At 41.0% G+C, this 20581-nt stretch overlaps 1 protein-coding gene across 8 annotated transcripts in view; it reads right to left on the bottom strand.

Moving 5' to 3' along the window:
• Positions 1-20166, bottom strand: part of Ncoa1 (nuclear receptor coactivator 1) — a 225052-nt gene extending 204886 nt beyond the window's left edge. For 4 of the 8 annotated variants that reach the window (XM_075955620.1, XM_075955623.1, XM_075955616.1 and 1 more), the window contains exon 1: positions 20031-20166. The gene's annotated coding sequence lies outside the window, so the exon portion shown is untranslated. Of the gene's footprint in view, positions 1-19427; positions 19682-20030 lie in introns of those variants that run through there. The other 4 variants (XM_075955621.1, XM_075955617.1, XM_075955618.1 and 1 more) reach the window with 3 other exon arrangements.
• Between the last annotated feature and the right edge of the window lie 415 nt (positions 20167-20581).

The raw sequence follows: 20581 nt of genomic DNA, 5'->3' as shown, positions 1-20581 counted from the left end.
GTAGTCATCTTAAGGAGAAAATAATGAAAATTAATGTGACATCTCAATATGGGCATGAATTATAATAAAATCAGTCATTTCCATACTATCCCCCAGATATCTGAGACAGCTCCCAGGTGCATTACAATTTGTGATGGTTTCAATATGAAGTGTGTGCAACAGACTGGTGTTGGAAATGACTTGTCTTCAGCTGGTAGTACTGCTTTGCGAGGCTGCGGAAACTTTGTGGGTGGATATAGATGGAGGGAGCAGGTCACTGGGGTATGACTTTGAAAGTCACGCTGGGTCCCTAGTCTTTTTCCTCTCTCTGCTGACTGTCTGCCATGAGATGAGTAACGCTCCTCTGCCACATATACCCACTGCCACAATAGCCAAACAACCATGGATGGAACCTATGGGATCCTAAGTCAAAATAAATCTTTATCAAAATTGCTTCTGTCAGGTATTTGGTCACATCTACACAAAGGTATCTAATAAATAAAAAGAAATTAAATTGGGAAAAGAGAAAGAAAATGAAGGAAGAATATTAAGACTGAATCAGCAGTAAATTTACCATATAAACCATATGTCCCAAATTCCCAGACCATTGTAAGGGAAAGACCACCCATTAATCCCTGGGTTCCCTTCTAGAGAGAAACACCATCCATTTCAAGAATTGTGATGACTATGTAATATACACAAGCTGATCAAAGGAAAGACAGCTTTTCCTGGCACCAAGATAAGGGGCAATTTTCTACAAAGGTTCTAATATTAACGATGCTGAAAAGCAATAGAGGGGAAAGAAATAACAATAGCTCATCTTCATTGGATACCCTCCCCCAAGTCAGGTATGTGTTAAGCCTTTTCCTATGGAAACTCAAGAAATGCTCTCATCTTGGTGGAAGTAGTTACAATTCCCATTACCATCAATAGATGAAAAGCTAAAGCACCAACAGGTGAAGCTACCTGTAACCAGGAAGCAGTAGAGCCAGAATTCATGTTCAGGAACTCCAGCTCCAGAGACCACGGCCCAACTCTTCAATCATTCATCCTCACCAATAAGGCAAGGACATGAGCATCTGCCTTCAGCTAGAAGTACTGTTTGTCTATCAAATATTAGCTCATTTGTGTTGAGTGTCAGTCCTCCAGATCAGCTGTTTATAGTTCCTGTAGTAGCAGTAGTAACAACACTAACAAGGGCACTGTGATAAAGGAGATAATGCCTCCACAAGAACTCCACAGTAAGAAGAGTAGTGAATTTCACAATGCTGTTTGTTTTAATGACTCTCAATGAATGTTGATTGCATTATACTAAAGAAAGGTCTGTAAGAGCAATTTTACCCCTCTAAAACAATGTAGCCAACAAGAATAGTTCTCAGATATTCTGATTTGATCCAGGCAAAAACTGATTGGCTTTAAAGCAATGTATTGAGTATGTTTTCAGTAATTCTCCAGGAAACGATAATTCTGATTACTAGTTGTATTTTTAAAAAAGTAAGTAACAGCACTGAAAGCAGATGTACACTTGCTGAGTGAAGCTAACTGATAACATGAGGGTGTGTGTGCGTGTGTGTGTGTGTGTGTGTGTGTGTGCGTGCGTGTGTGTGTGTGTGCGTTTCATAGTCAATCAAGTTTGGAATAATATTTCCTTATAAAAATTAAGAAATCAATAACATATCAAAGCAGGCAGACAATCTACCTTTCAAAGCTGCTAGCCAAGAAAGTAAATGGCAGCAGCTCACCTCTGAAAACAATTCTGAGTAGTTACCAATTAACTAGCAATCAGTTCATTCACAACATTCAACAACACAAAGTGTTGCTAGGAATTGAACACAGGACCTTTTACATACTAGAAAATGTTCTACCACTAGGTTACATCCTTAACCCTTGGTTTATGTTTAAGACAGATTCTCATTAGTTATGTGGATTGGCCTTGAACTCACTGTATAGCTCAGGCTAGCCTCCACCTGGCAATTCCCTTGCTTTAGCCTCCTAAATTCTGGGACTACCAGGCTTGGCTGGAATGGTCATAAAATTTAGACATTGAAAATTTTCAAAGAGTTTCAAAAATTGAGCACAACTGTAAAATTACCTCAGTTAAAGCACCTATGGGGTATTTAACTGACTTCTGCAGATATCTAGTTATTAAACATGTTAACTAAATATCCAGAGATGTATGTAAAAATAAATAAGAGCTTTGAATAGATTTCATTTACCTCTAAAAGAACTAATTAGCAGTATTCCAAAGCCATTCCTCATTGGTGTAAGCATAATTACAACGTTAGTATATTAAGGCCATGAAAGAAACAATTAATTTTAAAAAGGGGCAAGCATGTCAAGAGGACAGTGAACAAATATGAATAGTAGAACTTTAGTGGGGAAACCCAAAATACAATAAATATTTGCTAAGATTATCAGCTTTCCCAATAGTCAAGGCACCACAAACTACAAGTTACCATTTTCAACCAGCAGATATGTACAACTAGAGATGGCTGATAACACGCAGAGCTAACAAAGGTGAGGAAAGCAGCTGCTATTACATTTGGGAGTGGGAATGTAAATTAATGTAGCCTTTGGGGGTACAATTTGAATGAACATCGGGTTTTATATGTATATATATATCCAATAGCCCCATGGGAATGTTCTCATACATATGAAACAAATACAAGTTTACTGAAATGTATTTTGCAACAGAAACACTGTTTATCTTGGGAAGGCAACATGGTTCAGCTGGTAAAGGAGATTGATGCCAAGCCTGAGGACCTGAGATTCCAGGTGGAGACTGACGAGGAGAGAACTGACTCCAACAAGTTGTCCTCTGACTTCCAAGAGCATGCCAGCACACATATGTGCCCAACACATATAACAAATGCATACAAATTAAATAAACATTTCTAAAAAGCAGGTATTCAAAATAAAACTTTATCTTATTGTTCATCAAAAGGGTGTTGGTTAAATAATAACATAATATACATTCAATTGTAAAGTTAGGTAGTCATTGAAAAGATAAAATGACTTCTCTATATCCTAGCATACAAAAATACTTATGGGTGTAAAAAAAAGGGGGTGTAAAAAAAGACCAATAACTTATAAGGTATTTTTTGTGTGTCTGACTGAATGTGTATGTGTTTGTGAATATGTGAGCAACATATGTAACAACAGGAATCTAGAGCAGCCAAGAGTCTTTTGATTCCAAAAGCCAGACATCCAATTCACACTAGCACATGCAAATTAAGCAACCAAATAGCTCATTTAACTGAAAATAATGGGTAAGTCTTATTTAAGGTTCTACAGGATCCAAAGGCTCCAAAGATTCTCTATGCTATGCACACAAAAGTATATAAAAGGATGAGTGTGTATGAAGGAATCTCTGGTTCAGTCAGTCTGTGTGCTGGCCTCTCATAGTGTACAGATCTGAAATGTTCAACGTTAGGCAGAGCCTAGTTGGAAGGACCCTTCCTCTTTTTCTGCTTTCTGGGTGCCATTCAGTGTCCAGCTGTGCTCTGCTATATGACCCCTGAGGCCATGACCCTCTGACTCATAGCAGCCTAGAAAGAACAGACAAAAGGCTAAGGTCTAACACCACAAGTCAAACTAAACATTTCCTCCTTTGAGATGATATTCTCCTTTATTTTGTCAAAGTGATGGAAAACTAACAGCCTCATTCTTTCACACAGCAGAAGTGTAACCCTCATGGTACTTGTCTTCATTCAGTTCAGCAACTCCAATGAGATAAGCCTGGCTCCCTCATCCTAAGTGATTTTGAATCACAGGCAATTACACTAAAACTGTTTTATTCATATAGCCATCCATTCTGCACCAATCAATATGTCCAAGGGAATGGGGTATTATAAAAGATCATGTTACCACCTAAAATAAAAAAATAGAGAACAGGTACTAAGAGAATATATTAACATATGTTATGTAATTTTACTACAATTTCACTTCCTAATTCTATGTACTTTCACTTATTTGAACTTACTATTAGAATGCAGATAAGTATTTTACATATCTATATTTATATATACATGGCTTACTTTTTTTGCTCAAAAGGGAAGAAAGTATTATAATGTGGTAAAAATAAAGCCCAAGCTCCAAAAAGTGAAGGACTGATAACTTTAGAAATACAACTAATGGAAAAATATATTTATAGTTCGTTCACCTATAAATAAAGATCTACATGTCCATGGTGATTTAAATGAGGATGGCCCTCCTAGGCTCATGCTTGAATGCTTGGTCCCCAGTTGGTGGAACTGTTTGATAAGGATTAGGAGGTGTGGCCTTGTTGAAGGAAGTGTATCACCAAGGATGGGTTTTGAGGTTTCAAAAGCCCATGCCATTATAATTAGCTTTCTCTCTAATGTGGGATTTCCCTCTATATGCTGTGATTACCATTAATGAATAAAGAAACTGCCTTGGCCTCTTGAGAGGGCAGAACTTTGGTAGGCAGGGAAAACTAAACAGAATGCTGGGAGGAAGAAGGGCAGAGTCAGGGAGAAGCCATGTAGCCCCGAATGGAGTTAGACGGATGGAACTTTATCTGGTAAGCCACAGCCACATGGCAATACACAGATTAATAGAGATGGGTTAAATTAAGATATAAGAGTTAATCAATAAGAAGCTAGAGCTAATGGGCCAAGCAGTGATTTGAATAATATAGTTTCTGTGTGTTTATTTCGGGGCTGAGCAGCCAGGAACCAACAAACGGCCTCCTATAACATCTCTCTCCCTCCAACTTTCAGAAAAGATGTAAGCTCTTAGCTACTGCTCCAGTGACCACCTGCCTGCCACCATACTCCCTCCATAATGGTCACGGACTAACCTTCTGGAACTGTGATCCCCCAAAATGTCTTTCTTTTATAAGTTGTCTTGGTCATGGTGTCTCTTCCCGGCACAGAACAGCAACTGATGTGGTGATCTAGTTCTGCACACGTGGGCTAAATTAGTAACTCCCCAGGATTCCTTATCAAAGCAATCATTAGAAAGGCAAATAAAAAAGAAATACAGACTTAAATTAATTATCAGTATTGATAAAAGGTAAGTGAGGACCTCCAGAAATACTACAGAAAACTTCTCAGACATCAAAAAGTCTCCACTGGTATCTCTTGTTTTTCTCATCCTATAATCTTCCCAAGTCCTCTAAGTAGGAAAGTTTTGAAGCTTATACAAAAGCAAATATTCACTTTTTGCAAGTTTCAAATATTCAGTCTACAACAACAAACTAAAGCTTATTATTTTATATAACACTATATTAGAGACATTAGTAAATTTGTTCTTTAATTGATCTAAAGATTATATTTAGCAACTACAAACTCCTATTACAAAGAAATCTAACAATAAAAAGTAGTGCTTAGAAACTGTCAAAAGAGCTCAGAGGATAACAGCTCTGGTTTCTCTACCAGAGCACTCAGATGGTTTTCCCAGCACCCACATTATGGCTCCCAACCATCTATAATTCCAGTTTCATGGTATCCAATGCCCTTTTCTAGCCTCTGCAGGCATCAAGGCAATCACAAGGTGTCCATACACACAAGACATGCAAAACAATCATACACCTAAAATTAAAATAAATAAATAAATCTTTTGTTTAAAGTTCTATTTACCCACATATAAAGGGCTTACTCTTGTTCAATAACTCTCAAGCAGGGCCTCCCCATTTTGATACTCAACTCAATAAAGAAAATTAGTTCTTTAGCAGGCAGTTGTGGTGCACATCTTTAATCCTACTTGGGAGGCAGAGGCAGGCAGATCTCTGGGAGTTTGAGGCTAGCCTGGTCTACAGAGCTAGTTCCAAGACAGCTAGGGCTGTTACACAGAGAAACTCTGTCTCAAAATAAATCAAAAAAAGGAAAAGAAAAGAGAAAGAAAGAGGGAGGGAGAGAAAGAAAGAAAGAGAGAGAGAGAGAGAAAAAGAGAGAGAGAGAAAATTAGTTCTTCTATAGTGAGGCAAAGCCATGTTCTGTTCATTTATGGGTTTTGTCGTTATTTCCTAGCCCCTTATACAGGGCTCTATGACTACTTTGAGAGGTAACATGTCACTTTGGGAAAAGCCACAATAACCAAAGAAGTTATTTCATGTTTCAGAAAATATATCAAACCTCCATTATATGCTTAACTACCTAACCCCCTTCTCATGTACCATGGAACTATGTTTAAAGCATCATTCCAGATCCTATATATTCTAACATAAGTCCACTTCCTCCAGGATGTCTACCCAAACCATGCTGGGCTCCAAACACCATCAGTGACAGCTTTATAAACATACCTATGAAAGCACTAAAGTACAAAATAGTATGAAAATCATCTCTCCCCTGTGCAATTTACAAGTGGGTTAGAAGAAAAGGATACAACTTAAAACAGAAACAACCCAATAATCATTTTCAAAGAAGTGCTTAAAATGTATGTTGAAATATATACTTCCATGAGACACTTTTGCACTGTTTTATATTATTTTTCATTTCTGTAAAATTTAAAACAAAAGAGACTGCCTTTAAAAGATTATAATCTTTTTGTCCTTAAATATTTACTTATCTGCATCTATGTCTGTGTACCATGAATGTGTCTGGTGCCCGTGGTGGCTAGAAGAAGGCATCAGAGCCACTGGAACTGGAGTCCCATATGGTTGTAAGTCACCACATGAGTGCTGGAAATTGAACCCAGGTCATCTGGAAGAGAAACCAGCACTTCACTTTTTTTTTCCAGCACTTCACTTTTAACCACTGGGTCATGCCATGCCTGATGATAATCTTGTTGATGGACATGAACTGGGAGAATAACTTTATGGTTCCTCATAGTACCAATGGGTGTTCAATGAGAAGATACCTTCTCAAGTGAAGAATGCGGTTTAAAACCAAACTAAAAAGCAGTAATGATCAAGATCTTAGAGCCTTTTACTCCATATCTCTCAGGGCAAAGGCAGAAAGGAACATGAGTTTGTTTGTTCAGTCTATGACAGAGGAGCTTTATACTAAGAATATTAACTTACCAGGCTATCCCAGATTTCTTTTTCTTAGCTTTTCAAGTTTTGAACAGCACTTCTAGCTATTGAATCCAAGGCCTAACACATGCTTAAGCAAGTCCTCTGCCAGTAAGCTATATCCCTAGCCACTGCCACCTTTTATAAAATATTGAAATGAGGTTTTGCTTAGTTGCCCAGGCTAGCCTCAAACTTAAAATCCTCCCATCTCAGTCTTCTAAGCAGCAGCATGTGTTAACTACCACACACAGCTCTTCCAGACAGTTCAGCATCACCCTTCTTAGTCAATGGCTACAGCATAAACATGTTCTCCAAATAATATTCAATTTTCAATTTACTAAATATCCTGAGACCAATAAAAAGAATTCCTAGAATATATTATCTATGAGTATTCCAGAAATACACACACACTTTAAATATATTTGTAAGTAGAACTATGAGTTAATCAATGTCATTTGCTAAAAATTTTGAGTCTAAGAATTACAGGGGACAAAATATAAAACATGGACCTTTTTACTCATACCATAATATGGGTAACAGACATATAAGTGACAAAAATTCATACAGTTCAAACAGTATATGTGTGTTTGCATATATAATATCAAAAGAGTGAGAAACATAAGAAGAGTTCACAGAAGGGATGTGTTACCTTTATGTTTTAAATTAACAGGAACTGAGAAATCTGGGCGAAGTTCTAAAGAATAGGTGTAATTCCAGGAGCACACATTAGAATGAGGGAAAATAGTACAAAAAAAAAGAGCATATTGAGGGGACAATAAGCCAACAATTTCATTTCATACATTCGATTGTGGAGACTAATTGACAATAAAGCCAGAGAAGAGAGTGGTGCCACACGCTGGCAAGCTTCAAACGCTAGGCTGTGCAACAATGAGGACCATGGAAGGCTTTTAGCAAAGCTAACAAAAGTAAAAATTAGCACGATGGGGCTAGGGAGATGGGTCAGCAGGTAAAAGCACAAGCATCCATGCCAAAATCCTCAGCACCCATGTAAACACCAGGTTGGCAGGGAGGCCTGTGAAAGAAAGCTAGGTTGGCCAAGTACTCGAGAAGCCCTGTCTCAATTTATAAGGAAATGGAGGTTGATCAAGAAGAATACCAAACATCAACTTCAGGCTTCTGGCCTCTGCATGTACACACTGCACTCACACACATGCACAGATGCATGTGTTCACATACACATACACTCACATACAGGAACACTATGCACATGCCCCCAAAATATAAGGATGTGATTTTACAATAGAATTAAGCAAAAACTAAAGGAGGAGCTGCAAGATGGCTCATCAAGTAAAAGTACTTGTTGCCGAGCCTGATGACCTGAGTTCCATTCCTGGAGAAAACCAACTCCTAGATGTAGTCCTCTGATCACATGTTGGTGTAGGAGGTCCTTCTGTCTATGTGTTGCTTCCGTTGGTTAATGAAGAACTACTTTGAGCCTATGGCAGGGAAGAACAGAACTGGGGCGGGGGGGGAGGAGCTAGGCTCTATGCTGGGATGAAGAAGGGCAGAGTGAGAGATGCCATGGATCTGCCGGAGACAGACGTTGAGAATTTTACCCAGTAAGCCACTGCCATGTGGCGATACACAGATTAATAGAAATGGGTTAATAAATATAAGAGTTAGCCAATAAGAAACTAGAGCTAATGTGTCAAGCAGTGATTTAATTAATATAGCTTCTGTGTGGTTATTTTGGGGCTAAGCTAGCCGGGCAGCCGGAATGAACAAGCGGGCCCTCCTCTTACAACATGTAAGCACAGGTACAATGTGCAACATATGCCATATGTGCGCATATGGCATACAAAACACACAAATAACTTTTTATTTAAGATTTAGTTTATTTTATGTGTATGAGTGTTTTATCTGCATGTAAGTGTACTGTGTGCATGTTCGGTACTTAGTGGAGGCCAGGAAAAGGCACTGATTTTCCAGGAAAACAAGAGCTATAGACATCTGTGAGCTACCATGAAGGTGCTGGGAACCAAACCTGAGTCCTTTGTAAGAGCAACCAGTGCTTTTACTGCTGAGCCATCTCTCTGGACCTAAATAAACATTCTGAAAACAAAGAAATAATCCAAGAAGGAATTCACTATGGATTACAGCACCACTTTAATACTACTTTAGTAATTAAGCATGAATTAAAATTAGAGTGGGAAAGAAGGAACTAGATAAGCCCACAGAACTCAGAGAGTTTTTAGTGTGTCAAATCAGAGTCTAACATTGCTGAGATTCAGGTACTAATGGGTATTTAAGGAAGCAATTATGGATCCCAACTCATTCACACACACACACACACACACACACATACACACACACACACACCCTTATAGCCTCATCCATACTTTTGTAAAATTGAGGGAGGGCCTGAGGGAGAAATCATATATAAAAGAAACCAAATAATGTAGAGCCAGGCAGCTGTGCAACAAACAGAACTCAAACACCTGTAAAGGCCAAAGGCATTTGCAATCACATCTATTGCAAAATGGAAAAACTGCAAAACCAGTCATACTGCGGGCTTGAATAATGACATCAGATATATCCATTAAACTTGGCAAGAGGGTGAAACTGAATGAATGGTGTTATTGAGGCCCCTGTCCTCAACATTAGAGGAGATGATGGATCCTTTCTGGAATTTGGTGAAATCTGTAGACTCTCTCCCAGAGAAATTATAAGCTCACAAGATTCTACTTATAAAGTGTTTAAAGACTAACATCAATCTAAAAGTATTAACCCATGAACTCCAAGTTAAGAACCTTTGCTATGTAGTAACTATTTTTATCATATATGCCATGACTTTAAATTTTTGATAGTAAATCACATGTCTATTTATGATACATATATACTACATAGCAAACTGATAAATTATGTGCTTTATAAAACATATACAAAATATAAATTTAAGAATCTTCAATTATAACAATCTACAAATTTTTAAACAATTACTTTACTCATTGAGTCATAAAAGCTATGTACCATTTCTAATAAATGCTATTATCAATTCCACTACTTTTTGACAGTACAACAACTAAACATGTTTTTGTGTGTGTGTCTTGCTTTCGTACTTTCTTTAATACTACAGCATGAGGCTCTAGCCCTAAATTCAGTACATTTTTATAATAAATAACTATTTTGCTGTGGTTAGCACAGCTGAAAAACATACTTTGCAAAGATGAATAAAAACCCAAAGAAGAACTCCATTACTGGCTTCACTGAATAAAACATGATATTCAATTGCAATTCCACTCACCATTTATGCAAAGGCTTTTTGCTGAAAATCAGCTACTGCATTTCCATATTTCCTGATGGCAATCAGTTGTTCTTACAAGCTAATCAGATGAAATTACCTTTTTATATTTTCAGCAGATGGGCTCAAAACCACTAAAACGTCTCTTTTTACAAGGTTTTATACAGGTTAGAAAACTTCGTTCATGAATTCAAGGGTTCGTGTAAAAAGTTCTTCAAATTAACACTCATCATTACCAGCAGTTAACTCCAATAGGCTAGAAATGCTTCCAAACACCATCTTCAATATCCTCTCTCCACAGCACTGAACTCTCTTTCCTTCCAAAAGGAGCAGATTCAGTGTGCTTATCTGATGGACTGCATACCACATACAACCATGTATCACGGGAAATGTGATACAAAATCAGCAAATTGTATTTGTCTTTTTGTGGACAAAGTCATTATTAAGTTAGACAATTCTTAAATCTTTTGCTTTAAGGTAACCAGTCAATCTCTATGAACTACAGAGCTGCATGGTGATTCTCTACTGCAATTCAAAGTGGTGTCAGGAGTCTATCTACCACATAAAATAATAAATCTAAGATTCTCTTTACACAAGATCCCTAAACTGCACAAAATCACAAAAGACTAAAAGTGAAAGAACTTGCTCACAGATCTCTAATGCTCCTCCCATCTCCCAAACAATCTGCTGCAGATCTGATTTCAGAGACACTGTGCCTTACAACTGATTACACCTGGACAACTGCCTTTAAAGGTACACCAACTACATTGAAATCATACCTTTAAAAAATACCAATTTGGCAAAAGACACAAAGCACAGCACATTCTGTGAGCACATCTGTCTTCAACACCATTATCTCAACGTACACCTGGCTAAGGGCATCAACTGATCAACTGAGTACACAGAGCTGTAACAAGGTCCAAGCCTCTTATTTCAAACTACATGTATTTATGTATGTGTGTATGTGTTTGTCCATGTCACAGTACCAAGTGGAGGTCAGAAGATAATTTGAGGGAGTTGGTTCTCTTCTTCTACCGTGTGGATCCCAGGGACTGAACTCAGGTTATCAGGTTTGACAGCAAGCATATCTACTTACTGAATCATCTCAACCACCCAAGATGGCCTCTGAGTGCACCAAGGTTCTAAAACTTAATAAGATATCCTAACCCTTAAATCCTTTTTGGAACATAGTAGAGTATAAATCATGAAATATTGAGAGTTGGGAGTTTCCCACTTGTATGACCAATATCACTTATACAGTCAGGTGTCTTTATATAAGGAGAGGTCATTTTTGAATTTAAAAAAACACTACTGCACAAGTTTAAAAGTGTCAAATGAAGCCAGGGTGTTACGTAGCACAAACCTTTAGTCCTAGCACTCAGGAGGCAGAGACATCAGAATCTCTTGAGTTCAAGCCAGCTTGGTCTACAAAGTCAAGTTCCAGGCCAGTCAGGACTACACAGTAAGACTCTGTCTCGAAACACTAAAATAAAAAGATGATAGATAGATTAGATAGATAGATAGATAGATAGATAGATAGATAGATAGATAGATAGATAGATAGAAAGGAAAGATGAAAGGAAAGGAAAAAAGAAAAGAGAAGACCAGTAAACTAAGGGCTAGAGATCAGATCATTGGTTAAGAACACTGAGTTGTCTTCCAGAGGAACCCTAGTTCAATTCCCAGCACCCACACAGCAGGTAAAAACTATCAGTAACTCCATTTCCAACCCCCTTCTAGCCTTTGAGTGCCCCAGGAATGCATGTTTTGGGTGGCCGCACACAGATATACATGCAGGCAAAATGCCCACACACAAAAAAATAAAATAATATTTTTTAAAATGTGAAATGATAATACACAACCTGGAAGAATAGCTACTGCTTTAAAAAAGATAAACAATTTAAGGTAGTATGAAGATTTTATTCTAACTCCTAGTCAAAAACCACATGATCCATTTTTAATATACATAAAAATTAGTGAATAAGTTCCCAGCGTGATAAGCCTTACATATGGAATCATTTCAAAAATTATGAAAATATAAAATTTGGGGAATAAAAACGTGCCAAGAAAAGATCCACATAAATTCAGAAAATTGACATTTCTCATCCTCACCCAGATCTTACTTACTACATACTGTCCCCACTATCTCCTCCCATTGTAAGCCATTCAGCATCACAAGACTTGATGTCTACTTCCTGCTCCCACACAGGTTGACACAGTTCCCTTCAGCACATCCTATTAAACCCAAGCTCTCCTGCCCTTGCTTCTCTTTCATTCAATCTTTCTGAATACAATGCTCTCCTCATCCCATCCTCACAGAAATCAGGTCCGGGTTTCAGTGCTCATTCACCACCAAGTCCACCATTAAATCTGCCTTGAACTGCTCTCAAACAAGGGAATTGCTCTCTCTTCCTGGACCCCCCAGTTCACTACTGTCCCAGCAAGCTTCTCACAGCACTCATCACATTTAATTACTATTACAGGTATTTCTGTTGTCTTATCGCTTCTCTTAGGTCATAATCGCCTTAAGAATAGAATCTGTATCTTATCGTTTCACTTCCTTATCTTTTAACAGCACAGCACCTTGAACAATGTACTCGTGTAACTATAGCTTCAGTGGATAGCCAAGTAGCTACTCAGAATCAATTACAGACTTCCTGAACCATCTAAGGTAGAAAAGGAGTATAACTGGAAATTTGTAGAACAAATAACTTTTCCCTGATTTCCTCCAATCAAACTTGCCAAAGTAAAGTCAATATTATACATTACAAAAACCAAGGACATTTTATCCTTCAACTATCTGATCAAATAGTGTGATATATTTAAATATATATACACAAACAATGAAATCTATGATTGATAATAGAAACATATAAATATTTCAACCATATAGGCAAACCAAAATTTTAAGATACAGTATATTAGCTGGGCGGTGGTGGCGCACGCCTTTAATCCCAGCACTCGGGAGGCAGAGGCAGGAGGATCTCTGGGAGTTTGAGGCCAGCCTGGTCTACAAGAGCTAGTTCCACGACAGGCTCCAAAGCTACAGAGAAACCTGTCTCGAAAAACCAAAAAAAAAAAAAGATACAGTATATTAACACGGTCAGAGTGACCATTCAAAACACATTGCAAACACAAATAATGATCAATTTATTTCAAATGAAAGAAAATACCTTAAGCTTTATTTAAACACTATCAAAACTTAAGAGGAGGCAGAATTTTATTGCTAAGATTCCAAAATCAGCCATTCAAAGATAAGCTTCCCTGGACAGAAGCACAAAAGAATCAACACTACTGAAGTACAAAGGTGAGACCAAAAGCACAAGAATCTTAAAGCGACACTCTCGTTAAGTGCCTGCCGTCTGCAGGGTTACCAGAGAGAAAGAGAGCTGCAGGAGCCTCTACAGCATCTACATGGAACCCAAGGAAAATCCAGAAAGAGGGATACAGAGTGTGGCAAGTACTTCTGGGTAGATGCCAGTTTAAAGGTATGAATATGACTTCTAGTTGGCTGTCCTAGGCTCAAATGCCATTCTTAGCACCCACAAGCTGTGTGATCTTACACCAGCCACTCAACTTCCCTGAACCTTATTTCCTCGTTTATGAAATGTAGTTTGTAGAGCTAGCATAATACCTGGCTTAGAGACAATACTCAATAAATATTTGCTGATTCTGAATGAGCAATACAATAAAAGCAAGTATTCCTCTCCAAATACTTTTTTTTAAATCTTTGAGGGGAAATGGTGTTAATTACTTCCTGGTTAAAATTAATTTGACTCTCAATATTTGTGAGAGACTGAATCCAGAAACCTGTGGAGATACCAAAATCGATGTTCAAGTGCCATCTATAAACGGCACAATGCTTCCATGTATCCTCTACTCTTAGCCCTATTCTCTTTAAAGCACTACTAGATTACTTATAGAACCCTATACAATATCAAGGCTTTTAAATTTGATCATACTGTATTATTTAGGGAATAATGGCAAGAAAAATCTGCACATAGTCAATACAGAAACAATTTTTTTTATTTTCCCTCTTCACCCCCACCAGTAATGGGGAGTGGACATAGGTCCCATGTAAGCTAGACAAACACTCTGCCACTAAGCCCTTTTGAATATTCTCTATAAATGGCTGGCTGGTACAAGAATAACAGTGGGTAAACTATATTCCTTCCTTCCTTACCTCATAGATTACTTCAAAGTTTACTAGAATTCTAAAATTCTAAATCTCAGTAGCCAAAAGCTGGGGCCTGGACTTAGTCATCTCCTCTATAATATTAAGGAGGTTATTCTAAATAACCCTTAAGTATCTTCTACTCTGAGTGTTGTGGTTCATTCAATCTCAAGGATTTACCAGAGCAATTAAGAGGAAATGAAGGAGGTGGAGAGGGTCAGGGAAAGAAAGGATGGGGTGTATAAAACAGTCACTGAGGCCAAGGGAGTGGAAATCAACTGCAGAATATACCGGCTTTGGCACTGTTTCTGAAGATCATGAGAACATAAAAGAAAAGGAAAGACAATTTAAGTAAAGAAAACATGAAACACAGAAGCTCAGAAGCAAGATGCCTCTGGATGACTGTGTTTAAAATCAGGTCTTTCTACAACCTTGAGCCAGACTCTGGAAGAGTCTAACACTGTCTTCACTCATCCAGCATGTACACAGTTATAAAGCATTTCTGCATGCTGTCTACAGAAAATTTTCTGGAATGGGAAGTAAGAGACTCCATTTAAATGTCTTAGGGTTTGATAAATTTGTAGAATCTTCACTAAAAACATCAAATGACATTTAGAAAGGGTTTTTTTCTTTCAGTAGCTATGTGTAGAATAAATTAGAGAAGCAAATGCATGCAGGCAAACAGCTCTAAATCTGCAGATTAGAACTGTAGCACAAAAGAAAAAGTGAAATCTGACCAACAGTTCACTCGGACCCTCACAGTGACTCCTATTACTCCACATCCAAACGACCAGGGACCAAATTATTCAACAAGAAAAAAAGGAGAATAGTCAAAAAAAAAAAAGTATGAAGAAAAGAATCAGACACGGTGATGGTTAGGAGTGGAATGTCCATTTGCCAGCTAGTGTTAATGCTTTACTACCTGCCAGATCATTGCTGAACAATGCTACGGAGCTTAATTTTTAAAAGCACAATGATATAAGTACATTTTTTCCATTTTAAATATGAAAACCTAGGGTTTAATTTAACTAGATACCTAAGGGTACATGAACTAGGAATCTGGAAGAGCCATGAGCCAACCCCGCCTCTGACTAGAGTCAAAGTTCGACTTCTAAAACAATCTTTAAAATTGTCTCAAAGTTACAAACCAATGGGTGAAAAGCTACACACACACACACACACACACACACGCTCACACACGCGCGCGCGCGCGCGCGCGGATTAAAAATAAAGCAGCAGGGCTTTTGGTGAGAAATTTTGGTGGTAAAGGTGCTTGCTGAAAAGGCTGATGACCTGGGTTCAATCTCCGAGACTCACATGGTAGGACAGAACTGACTCCCAAAAGTTGTCCTCTGACTTAAAACACGTTTGCCACAGCATGAATGTGACCACACACACACACACACACACACAAAAATAAATAAATACTTTTGAAGGCATCACTGTGGGAACATTGGATAATCTGCCGTTAATAGGATTCTGACTCTGCTGGTGGGATTACACCTCTATTCTTGCACCTGTTCTTATCAGTTTGATCTCTGTTCCTAGCAGCAGGACTCAAGGCTACTCAATAATATCAATACCCCCTCTTCCTCACAGAAATATGGTATGTGGGGGCAACAGGGCAGATTATAACTAAGGTGGGCATAACTAGACTGATTAATTTCAAGTCTTCTTCCCAAACACTTTACAGAATGAGCGCGTCTATTTTGGTATAAGCCACTTATCATTAAATATGACGAGTACACTAAGAAAGCCTGTCACTTCAAAGACTCTCGGAAGTACTGTTCTGTGAGCTGAGCACACTGATACACCTCTATAATACCAATACTACAAGGCTGAGGCAGGAGGATTCAAAGTTTGAAACCAGTCTCGGCAACTCAGCACAAATGCCTCAGTCAAGATGAGAAAGAATTGGGGGCTCAGCTGAGTGGAAGATGGTTTGCCTAGCATTGAGAAAATCCTGGGTTCACCACTTCTTATCACAAAATAAATTAAAAAGTAAATAAAAACACTCTGCCATGGGTGGGTTCAGGGAGGAAACGGAGATGCCACCTCCTTTACTCGCACTAGCAGAACAGATTTACACACTGACATCAGTGTTTAATAATGGCTTCCTGTATTATGCTATATGTCCAGTGGTAGTTAAGATAATTATTTCTATGCTCTGTAGTAACTCAAATACCACACACCCACAAACCATTTCCAAAACTATACTAGGTTATGGGGGGGGGGAAGTTGTATATCCTTAAATTAAGTAACTAATAATAGTACCCAGCTGGCACGAGGCCGGTTTATGACCCAACACCATATAATAAGGAATAGGCTCACAGTCTAACTAAAAATGCCTCAACATCACTTCCAAGAGTAAAAAAAAATCAGAGATCACAAGACCTATCCTCCATGGTCAGTGACTGATTGGTTAATGTGACAGAAGCAATAAAGAACTTCATTCCTATGGTCTAGTCTATACGAATGAGGAGCATTATAAAAGTAGAGACAATTCTGTACAGTTCTGTAACCCAGACCTGGTTCAGGGCTCTGTTGTCCGACTCCTGAAACTCGAGTATTTTATCCGATCGCGTGCCCATCTCGGCAGCTAGCGTTTGCAGGGAATGTAGAAAAGCACCCACCACAAGGACTGTGGACCTCTGCCAGAAAAGTGATAGCTGGCCCCTGAGAATGACTGTGTTATCAATGCCAAGAAAATAATAAGCATCCTAGGGATCTCCCCTACCCATCACTTAGAGATTCTACTGAGTCTTATGTGCGCAGGCTGACCTTCCACACTCGTCCTGAAACCTAAGATGGCCACAGCTTAAGCTCTGGAAAACACGCAACACAACATCCAACAACTGGACTCCTTAAAAATTCTGGAGCAAACGGAAACAAGAACAGAGGCAGGGTTGCCCCAAGAAAAGGCGTGTGAAACTGATGACAATTGAACAAGGAGAGCTAAATGTCCTTGGGAAACTATTAGAACTGCAAGCCGGAATACAATCTGACTGGAGAAAGGATTTTTCCAGGGATGTCCGACATCGTCTCTCTCCCACTCTGCCTTTCAGCACCTCTCCAGCACCCTCAGCACTCACTCAACATTTAGTCCTGGTGAAGATGGCTCTCAGGATTAGCAGGATCAGGAGGACATGCAGAGAACATTCCATCCTGGGAACAGCATAGTTAAGTTATTTAGACTTGTTTACCATCCTTCCCTATAGAGTTAGAAGCATGAAATTTTGCCAGCATTTTCACAGTATACACCAGTCAGCACCATAGCAACCTAATCCTCTGCCCACCAAAAGATCAACACATCTGCAGAAAACGAGAAATTTAGCAAAAATACAGAGTGGCCCTGGACTCCTGAAGCAGTCAACCAAATGTCTTCATCTTTACATAGCACCTACTTCATGGTGCCCTCACAGCTTCCTGGCACAAGCAAGTTCTTGGGATTATACAAACTGCTGCTTCTGTTTCCAGCCCAGATTTCTAGAAATGAAATCCTGGAATTGAGGGAGAAATGAAAACAAATGTTGGCAGAAAGGAGAAAAAATGCATTGTCTATATAACCCCAGTTTAAGTGAACAATCATTATTAATTCCGTAGAGTTTTTCTTTTTTTCTTTCAGTAAAACCGCTTACCCAAAATTGTAGCTCTAAAAACATTCCCTTGGCTTAAACCACACATAAAAAAGCAATTTTATAGAAATAGTCCTATAAATTTTCTCAGAAATAAGGAAGAGATTTACTGTAAATTATGTAAAAATTCAGGCTTAGCATCTATAAACCAAAGTTCAGTGTGGATTAAATATGTATAATAGATTAACGTAAAATGTCTGCAAAAATCAAACCAAATACCAATGCTTACAAGTTACGGGCCGCTCTCTTTTCTCTCCAAACTCCTGAAGTCTGAATAAGAAATGGAGAGAAAACCTTGCCAACTTCAGGTCACAGAAGCAACTCGGACCTTTCTGCAAAGCACGGGAGGAGAAGTAGAAGCGCTTCCACTTTACCTACTTTACGACAAATTAACTCGGGAATGCCCATTTATGAAACTGAATCAAATCCCACGGCTACCTTTAACCCAAAACTATTTCTAGCTCGAGAGCCAAAGACCCAGGCAAATACGCAAATCCTTTCTTTTCACCTTATTCCCAAAGTGAAGAAATCCGACCCCTTCCTACTACATCACAGCTTCTGTGAAGCTGGAGGAGAGGCCCCTTTGGCCAACTTTTTTTTTTTCTCCAAGACTAACCTCCAACCAATTCCAGAAGAGGAAGCAAATCTCAAACAAATTTAACCCTTGAATTCCACTCCTAGGAATCTACAAAATAACCTAGGCTTCACTGCAGCCCTGTCTTGCAGACACTTAAAACGATTTCTTCATGGTTAAAGTGGAAGCATCACGCCTCACAAATCATCACCAGAGATTCCTTTTGTCAGTCACACAGGGTGCTGGGGCTGCGATTCACCCACGAACTCCTGACCGGCCAACATCATCCTTCACACGAAAAACTTAATGTTTCAAAAGACAAAGGGGGGGGGGTCACCTTTTCCACAAGGACACCTGCCTTGCCTCTAGAGTGGCTCTATAAGGAACGACGACAGCCGAGCCAGAGAGGTTAACAGATAACTCCCCAGCTTAAAGTTTTCCTCCCTATCAAACTCTTTGGCCACAGCACCTCGGCTAGTCACACATGGGTGTATTGTCAATCCCTCTGCCTCCCTCTATCATTGTCAGACTAGAGGGTGTCTGGCCCATAGGAGTGACTGATTTTAAAAAATGCATATACAAATAAAATAAAATCGAGTCACCGCAGAGGAGTGGTAAGGACTGGGGACCCCGGTGTCCAGTTTCTCTGAGTCTCTTCCAAGCGACTCTGGAGAGCTCAAGTTCCATCACTGACCACTAACCAGATCTACACCCAATCGTTTGGCTAACGTGTGTTCGTTCCCCTTCTAGGTCCTTTCGGCAGAACCCTGCAAGGGGACCAAATCCCAGCCTCAAGAAGAAAATTTCCTTTATCCGCCCATTCCTACCTCGGAAGCCCTAGTTCCAGGGGGAGAAAGGCAAGTGCAGCCGCGCTAGGCAAAGGGGCCGTCGAAAGCTGCACGCGCAGAAAAGCATGCCTAGGTCGCCCCCATTTCTCTGTCCCGGGGCGAACAAGACTCAGAGAGGCTGACGGGCTGGCCAAGGTCACCGTGCTTGCTGGTCGGGGCCGAGGGGCGCCCGCGCCTACTTCCGGCTCCCCCTTTCGGCGGCGGCTCGGGGCGCCCGCTCCCCACCCGGCCCGCGGCCGCGCGCCCTCCGCGGATGCTCGCACTCCGCTAACTAGGGCAACTGGAGTGCGCCGCAGGGACGGCGCTCTGCAGCGCGTCGCCCGCCCGCCAGCCCGCCCGGGAGCAGCCCCCAGCTGGTGCCGTGACAGCTGCGACCTCCGCCCCCTGCAGCCGCGCCAGGCCAGCAGGGGAACTCGGGGAAAAGTGGCAGCGGGAGATGGGTCCCAGAGAAAGGAGAGCCTGGGCGGAGGGCGCCAGCTGCTCCCCGCCCCCTAGGGCCGCCGCGGCCGCGCGGCTCGTGACAGCTGCACCCACCGCGAGGCTCCCGCCGCCGCCGCCACCGCCGCCGCCACTGCCACTCACCTGCCTCCGCCGCCGCCTTAAGGCCGTGCTCCCTGGCGCCGCGCTCGCTCGCGACTGTGGCGACGCCGCCGTGGACTCCGCCGCTCCTCCGGCCGGGCACCCGTCCCCGGGGCCCAGGCGGCCCGCCCGCCGCCGCAGCGGCACTCCGGCCCCCTCCTCCGGAGCAGGAGTCCCCCCCCTACTTCGCGGGGGGGGGGATGCAGAACCACCCCGGCGCAGGCTGTGCCTGAGGGAACGGCGGCGAACTGCAACCGAGGCGCTTGAGGCCGCGCTCTAACCGACGGACGACAGGACGAGGTGAATCGCGTCAGTCTCCCGCTCGCCCGGCCTGAAGAACAGGCATTTCAGCCGCTCTCCGCGGCCGCCATGTTCTCCTCCTCCACGGCCGCCGCCGCCGCCGCCGCCGCCGCCGCCCCCCGCTCGCGGCCCCGCCCCCCGGGCCCCGCCCGCAGCGCCCCGCCCTCGCGCCCGCCCCACCCACTCGCGGCCCCGCCCTCGCCCCTGCCCCCTCTGCGGGCCGGGCCGGAGCCCCGCTGCCCTCCGGCTTCGAC

This window comes from Microtus pennsylvanicus, chromosome 21, assembly GCF_037038515.1.
Source record: "Microtus pennsylvanicus isolate mMicPen1 chromosome 21, mMicPen1.hap1, whole genome shotgun sequence".
NCBI classification, from domain to species: domain Eukaryota; kingdom Metazoa; phylum Chordata; class Mammalia; order Rodentia; family Cricetidae; genus Microtus; species Microtus pennsylvanicus.
This window is presented reverse-complemented; position numbering and strand designations above follow the sequence as displayed.